Consider the following 8,602-nt stretch of genomic DNA (forward strand, 5'->3'; position numbering starts at 1 on the left):
TGAAGATTAAAATGTTGCACTCAACACCGTACTACGCCCAGGCCAACGGGCAAGCCGAAGCCACGAACAAAGCCATCAAGCTCATAGTTCAAAAGATGATTGAAGAAAACCCAAGGCAATGGCACGTGCTTTTATCAGAAGCCGTTTGGGCGAATAGAACCAGTCAGAAGTCGGCTACTGGGACCTCGCCTTTCAGACTGGTTTATGGCTACGATGCGATGTTGCCAATGGAGCTGACCGTCACGTCTACTCGCCGCAGATACCAGAGCGAATTATCCAAAGAGGATTACTTTGACAAGATGGTGATAGATTCTCTTGACCTTGACGAAGAACGTTTGACGGCGTTAGATCACTTAGAAGCCCAGAAAAGAAGGGTCGAGAGAGCTTACAACAAACGGGTAAAACAAAAAGTTTTTACGGTGGGCGACATAGTATGGAAAGCAGTCTTGCCTATCGGCCATAAAGACACTCGGCTTGGCAAATGGAGCCCGAACTGGGAAGGCCCCTTTATTGTGGTCAACAAGTTAGAAGGCGGTGCTTACTTGCTGGCAAACATTGATGGAGAAGAACACGACAGGGCGATCAACGGCCAATTCCTGAAAAAATACGTCCCTAGCTGTTGGGAGGGCGTAGACCGTCGGTTGTTTGGAGCCACCGAAGAATAGTATCGGTTATAAACTCCCGCCGAACATCCCGGAGTGGGAAAATTCATGGGGTGTTCGGCCACACTATGTAAACGCCGATCATTTGGTAGTACCATTTATGTTTCGGTAGTTCACATCAGTTGAGTTTTTTCAACGGGTCCTCCGTTTTTCTCAACATTTTGTAACTTTTTATTGGTAAATAATATCGTTTTGTGTCGGACCAAACGCGGACCGATAATATGAGAATAATCAAAAATGACAAAGTAAATGATGGTAAAACTTTCGGCTCTCTAGCCGGATGAACATTAAAATTACCAGAAAGGTACGACCCCAAGGCCGACCCGAAGCACTAAAATTCATAAAGAGATACGGCCCCCGGGCCGATCAAATTGTTTTAATATTCAGAATTAACATGAAAATACAAAATTATAAAATTGTTCTGGACTTAAAATGTTAAAAATGACTAAACATGTCGCCTATCTCACTACGGAGAGTGCTGAATTGAGAGCGGGCGTCTGCCACCTTTGACTTCATCTTCGCAAGACTTTGCTTCAGGGCGTTTCGATCTTTCTTGACAGCGATACCCTCAAGCAAGTCCTTGTCCATTGCCACTTCAAGATCGCCGATTGATTGTTCTTCCGCCTCCAACTCAGACTTCATCGCAGCGATCTTCTCCTGGAGCTCTTTAGCGTGATTCCGACGAGACGTGAGAGTCGACACGGCCGACTTTACATTTAACTTCAGCCCATCCAGTTTTTCCTTGACAGCATTCTCTTGGGCGAAGAGTTTGTCATGCTCGGATTGTATCGCCGTGGACTCGTCATAGATAGCCTTGAAAGCGGGGAGCGAGGCCGACAGCTTGACCATAGCGCTACGAGCCTTCTCACTTAAGACTTCTGGAGGAGCGTCGGCCAAAGCAGTCGCCGATTTTTGTAGTCGCTCAACATCTTTAGGCGACTTAAAAAGGGAAACGCCTTGGGACTTCAAAGCAGAAACAGCATCTAAATGATCGCCCCAGCTGTCAGAGCCTTTGGCTTCTTTTGGCACTTCAGTTTCTTGGACAGGCGAATCATCTATATCGCTGTCAGAGTCCAGGAAAGCGGCAGCTTTCGCCGCAACGTCATCGCAGCCAGCGGTGTCGTCGGGGATCTGCCAGGTTTGACCACAATAAAAGATCAGCTGATAACGTTACTGTTGAAGCAAAGTAAAGCGGATATGAGGTACCTTAGTATTGGAAGCAAGCTTTGCCGGCAGATTGGCTAGAGACGAGCTCAATGGAGACAGCAGCTTCGGCATGGGCGAAAACGCCAGCATCTGGGACACAGTAGGTGTCACCGTGGAATTGGATTTCTGAGAAACCACCGGCTCCACTGATCGGCCCTCATCTCCAGTAAGCTCCTCGGCCGTTTCAGTATCGCCCCGAGAAGAAGATTGCGCGCTTGAAGGTCTGGTGAGAGGGGTTTCAACAAGTGCAGGGTCGAACATCCTGGACCCCGATGTGTCTTTTTTCGCCCTCTTCGCTTTAGGCTCCTTCTTAGAGGGTTTCTTGGCAGGAGGTTTTTGTTTCGCCCTCTTAGATTCGGAGCGCTCCTCGCCGTCGGTGTCGAATACATCTCCCTTACCCCACTTAGGAACGCCAACTGAGAAAAGAAACAAAATTAGAGGGCGAATTCAATAAGAATAAATGGAAAAATAGGCAAGTTACCTGGTATCCTATTATAGCCAACTCGAATAAGTTCGGCTATCGCCTCGACATCAGAAGGACATCTGATGCCGGTATATGTTACGCCTTCGCTCGTTATTTCAGGTTTTCGCCTTTTTAATTTTTTCTTGGGAAGTTTTATTTGATCGACGGTGGACATGTTAACTTTGGGTACTGGTGGGCTCTTATATTTAAATTTAGGGCGAATATGAGCAAGATAAAATTCATAAGAGTATTTTTGTCCGTAATGTTCTTTCCACACTTTCTTCATTTTTTCATCATATTTTGCCCTAGCCATTCGTCTATGTTTTTGCATCCTAAGGTTCATAACAGGGCGATCTAAAGGGTCATATTTGAACTTATAGAAACGCTCAAATTTAGCTATTTCGAAAAGATGAAAGAGATTACCTTCATATTTCGGACGTTTTGGCGCCTGCAAAAGAAACAGATCGGCATGAGTAGGGTTTCGTGATAAAGGAGGCAATGAAAAATTATGAAGACTGAGGATTTCTTTGGGGGAGAGGTCGAAATAAGACTCTACGATTGAAGCCCACCAGCTTTCATACTCAAGTGTCCGAATCATTGACAAAGAAGGGCGAGAGATTTCGGAAATGGGGGGAAGATAGGCTCGGTTTAGGCGACAGATAAACTGGAGGTCTGGGTAATTTTCTAAAGAGGGTTTATAGGTCCCGTGATTATTGACGGAGATCAATAAAGGACAGGGAATCCCTTGACTATAGCCGAATTGATGGGCGACATAATTCGGGCAGTATGCTTCAATGCTACTGCGGTTGTATTCCAGCCCGGCGATTAGGTTTCGTGATTTTAAGGCGCTACCCCAGTTTTGACCACCGAGTTTTAACCGAGGGTCGGCCATTGCTTCTTCAGAATCGGCGCCATCCCAAGGGAGATACAACCAAGTAGGGGGATATTGAAGGGATAGAATGGGGCAGAACAATTCGGCAGTTCTGACTGAGTTGGTGAAAACTTCCAGTACGTCTAGTACGTGGGGGAGGCGAGTACCGGCAACAATCAATTGGTAACCGCATAATTCGGCTTTTATTTGTGGACCAACTTCAAAGAGTTCCGGGAAATAAAGAGCCAGCCATAATTGTAATACCCATAATGGACCACTTGGGCATTGGAAGATCCGTTTGTCTCCGTGAGGGGCGATTTCATTCAAACCCCTGTATAGATGGGCGAGCATGAATTCTCCAAGATTGCATTTTCGGCCTTCAGCAAGGGCAGAAGCCAAGGTGAAACAGTCTGTGGTAACTCTGAAGGAAGAGGTGCAAAGGACGAATTTTGCTATGAAGAACGCCAAGAAGGCGATGTGTTCTCGGGTATCCGGCTTGTAGTGTTTTTCGCCCATAAAAAGCTTGACGAAGGGACCATAGCTTCTCTGAGCCTTCGTTAGTTTGAACTGGGGGACTTCGGCGTCCAGGTTGGGCGAAACGCGTTCGCCAGTGATGGGGATATTTAGCATGACCGCCATATCAAGCAGAGTAATTGTCATCATGCCGAACTTGAAGCAGAAGCAGTGGACGGCAGTAGACCAGAAAAGTGAGGAGCCCATGATGTAGTGTTTGGCGATAGGCCTGTTCGCCTTGCAGAGACCAATCATGTCATAGATGCCGACGTCCTTCCATAATTGGCCGAAATGAGGTTTCAATCTATTTACCCAATCTTGGTACCCTTTGTGTTCGGTCGGCCAGTTTCTGAACATTGTGTTGACCCAAACAGAGGACTGATGAGGTAATGAAAAGCGTGGTGGGACTTCTTCATGAAATGGAGTTGCTATTTCGCAGAGATGACTGGGCGAGACAATTATTGGACCAACACATTCTTTGTCGTTGTTGGTTTTTACTATTACCTGAAGAACGGTATTGGGAGCAGCAGCATGAATTTCGTTCATCTTATCGGTCACTTGAGCGGCGATAGCATCATTAGGAGCAGCCATGATAACTGCAGAATGAAGTACCTCGGTTAGACGAATATTTAGGAGGGCGATTCAAATGTATGAGGGGCGAGGATAGTTACTTACCAAGCAGTAATATGGAGAGCACTTGAGATTTGTCTAGAGAGAGAAAGCTTGTTAAATGCAGAGAGAGAGTAGGTAAGTGATGAAATGAGATGGTGCTTTTCTTAAAAGATAAAATCAGAGGGAGCCGAAAAGTCGTGGGGTCAAAGCGTGGTATCATGGAGAACAGCTGGAGATGACGTGGCCAAAAGGGGTACCGAAAGGGTTATAGATGCGCACCCCTTTAAATTTTTCAAATGGCTTGGGCCTCAGTAATGGGCTTCGAGGTGTTGAAAAGGGAGAACAAGCCCAAAAGATAAACATTTCAGACTTGTTGGGGGCATTGTTTACACCGGCCCAAATAAATACCGGATAGAACTTCATATGGGCTTATCAGGGATCAAGGCCCAACGGAAAGCTTGTTTATTATTGCTTTTTCTATTTTATTAGGAGTTTGTAGCTCATTAGGAGTGATTTTCTTTCAGAGTCTTAGTCCTAGTCAAATTAGGAGTCTTAATTATGAGGAGCTATAAATAGCTCAGAGCTTTATTATTTTTGTATCAACAAATCAATCAATCAAAAACCAAGCCCAGTGCTTTTTATCTCGCAATCTCCGGATTGTTTTAATTTAGGAGTAGTTTTCGGTATTAATCTCGCCTGAGTCCGTGACTCCCAGATTATTACTTTTTAGATCACGTGGTTAAGTGTTTTTAACCAAACAAGCCCTGTGAATATCTGCATAGGTTCGTTAAAGTATCAAACCTCAAACCGATTATAAATTCAAAGATTCGAGTCCGGAATATTTCCAGGCGAACAGAATTAAACCGACGGTCACAATTATTAAACTTTAATAAAAATTTAGCGCTACATTATACAAATAGACATATTAGAGAATGACATGTTTTATTGTTTTTTCTGTTTTTAGCTTCCCCAACAACTGTATGTTGTTCAAAGTGTAGGTTAGGTCCACAATTTTCTCTACATAGAAAAGCCTAAACACCAAAAGAGGTTAACTGCCTTAGCCTTAGGGCCACTCACATTTAAGACTCAAACTGATACTCACAATTGGATAGAGGTTCCAATGTTGATGCAAATTATTAATTCCATCTAATCCAACAAATACATGTTTTTTTATTATAAAAATATCTCTTTTAATTTTCGTTTGCTAAAAATTTATTAATCTTTTTTTTGCTGAGAGCGTACTTTTATAAATATTTTTTATTAAAATATGTTATAAAAATATATTATATTTTTAAAATACTCTCAAGAAAAAGGCATATTTTGTAAAAATAAAAAATATTGATATATTCACCTATAAACATAATTGAATAAAAGAGATTTTTTTTTCTTTTTCACCATTATTCTACCGCTTCGTTTCTTGGACGGGAAGCGGTGATTTTCCGGTTTAGACCGGCATTTCGCCGTTTCCTCGCCCATATGTTCATATTTTATGCTTTTTGTGGATTTGTTTGAATAAAATTCTCCATTCCGGAGTTGATTTTAGTTGTGAATTTCTCTGTTCTGGAGTTGTTTTTGTCTGTAATATATGTTTTGATGGTTTTGTTGATGTTTTAGCAGATTCTATCAAAATGTTATTGATTTGGGCGTTCACTTGTACCGATGAATTCTATTAAGTTGTGGTTTTTAATTCGTTTCAAGTTCTTGTGCTGGTTCAAGCTTTTTTTCTTGCAGATTTTATTGCTTTAGCAATTTTTACAGTGATTCAGGCTTGCAGGTTGCAAAATTTTGATGGATCAAAGGATTTATTTAGCTCCAGTGCAGTTATTTTTATTTCAACTGTTTAAGTTTGTAAGATGATCTGCGATCGAAGTGTTTGTGTTTTTTAACATATGCATCTAGTTTTATATCAGATCACCGGATTTCATCTCGAACCTTACGTTTTTAATCCAATGGTTTTGAGCTAATATAAATCTATGTTGACTTAAAAAAAAACTGAATTGAACAATATTTGATTCAAATAAATTTGAAATGTTTTAATGCAGCTTGTGTTAAATAAAATAATTGAGTTGTAGATTTGAATATTGCTTGAGTTGAAATTTAGCATCAATATAGATTTAGTTAAAGTTACTTTAACTTTCATATCTTACAAGTAAAAATTTGATATTTATTATATATTATGTATTATTTAATATTTTAGTGGATGTTAAACTGAAATTTCTTTCAATAATTATATCATTTGACTAAGTCAATTAATATAGTTAATTGATGGAGGAAAAAAAATAAAAAATTTGATTAAAAGTCTAAAAATATATCTAATTACGAGCTAATGTGAAATGATTTTTAATAAAAGTCTCTTAGGTACTATTTGCATTTAAGGATTTTGAAGAAATAAAATTTATAAGTTTACGTTATCCATGAATTTTATGAAATTTCATTGTTTGGTATGAATAATTATCATGAAAATTTATAAATTGTGACAATTCTTCATCCTCAAAAATGCATCATTTAATGCCTCACTTTTTAGGCTAATAATCACCCACGGCCCCTGATTTTAGGGGTATCTTACGACAAACCCCCTGATAAAAAAAACGATCAGTAAACCCCCTGATCTTTGTGACGGCGCTCGCTAAACCCCCTAAGCCCCAAATATGACGAAAATACCCCTGGCGCCATCTTTTTCAGTCAACTGTTATTCTTTAAAAAAAAACGATGGCGCCACGTCAGCAAAATACCTTAAAAACTTCAAACACCTAAAATACCCCTAATTTAATTTAGAAAAGACAAAAATTAAACAAATCAACCCACTTTAAACCATTTAATTAACCAACCCAACCGCCAACACCACCCAACCACCGCCGCCACCGCAACCACCGCCGCCACCCCAACCACCGCCGCCACCGCCGGACCGGAAAATTTTTCAGTCATCTTCTCCGGGATGACCGGAAAATTTTCCAGTCATCGTGGAAGAACATCGGGGCTGTTCTTCGTGGAAGAACAGACGGCGCTGTTCTTCGTGGAAGAACAGATGGATAAATTTATTTGAATGAATGATAAATTGTATTGCAATTTATATACTCCAAATATATCCCAATAAATTTATATATTTTAATTCAATCCAAACGGTAGAATTTACAATTCTATCAATTCTACATTATACGAATTTGAAATTCATAAATTTAATAAAATTCACAAATTTTAAATTTTTTTAATTCAAATAGTGTCTTAAACTCGTCTCATATTGTAAAGGACGTAATCATATAATGTTCAAAACAATAAAAAAATTACTTATTTCTTTAACTTAAAATAAGGTATGATAATAAAAATAGCGTCACTGAGACTAGTTAATTTTTTTTTTGTGAAAATGGAGTGTTTATCCTATGCATTGGTTGTGCCATGTCAGACTTAAAATCCATTTGAATGAATGATAAATTGTATTACAATTTATATACTCCAAATATATCCCAATAAATTTATATATTTTAATTCAATCCAAACGGTAGAATTTACAATTCTATCAATTCTACATTATATGAATTTGAAATTCATAAATTTAACAAAATTCACAAATTTTAATTTTTTTTAATTCAAATGGTGTCTTAAACTCGTCTCATATTGTAAAGGACGTAATCATATAATGTTCAAAACAGTAAAAAAAATTACTTATTTCTTTAACTTAAAATAAGGTATGATAATAAAAATAGTGTCACTGAGACTAGTTAATTTTTTTTTGTGTGATAATGAAGTGTTTATCCTATGCATTGGTTGTGCCATGTCAGACTTAAAACAAACTATTAAACATTAGTGATAGTAAATCTTCTTTTTATTATTAAAAATTTACACGGCTAACGCATAATTGGTTTGTTGCAATGAATGACAATGACGCAACGGTTGCATTGAATAATTTTCCTATTGATAAATGACAGACACAAAAAAAATTATTAACAGCAATAGCATATTAAAATGCTGTAGGTTTAGTTAACTTTTTTTTATTGAACGAATGCTCAACGCGCCCCCTGAACTTGTGACACGGGGTCATCTAACCCAATTTATACTTTTTTGAGCAACTAACCCCAAAACTTTTCATTTTAGGGTCAAATACCCCCATAATTTATATTTTTATTTTAAAAGATAGATTTAGAATAATTATATCGCAATAATTAGGAAAATATCTAATTACCTTTTTGCATCCATCGCCTCCGATTTATATTTTACACATTTTAAAAATATAATTATGGGTTGTTTGACCCAAAATTGAAGAGTTTTGGGGTTAGTTGC

Source organism: Mercurialis annua, linkage group LG2, assembly GCF_937616625.2.
Source record: "Mercurialis annua linkage group LG2, ddMerAnnu1.2, whole genome shotgun sequence".
Lineage (NCBI taxonomy): Eukaryota > Viridiplantae > Streptophyta > Magnoliopsida > Malpighiales > Euphorbiaceae > Mercurialis > Mercurialis annua.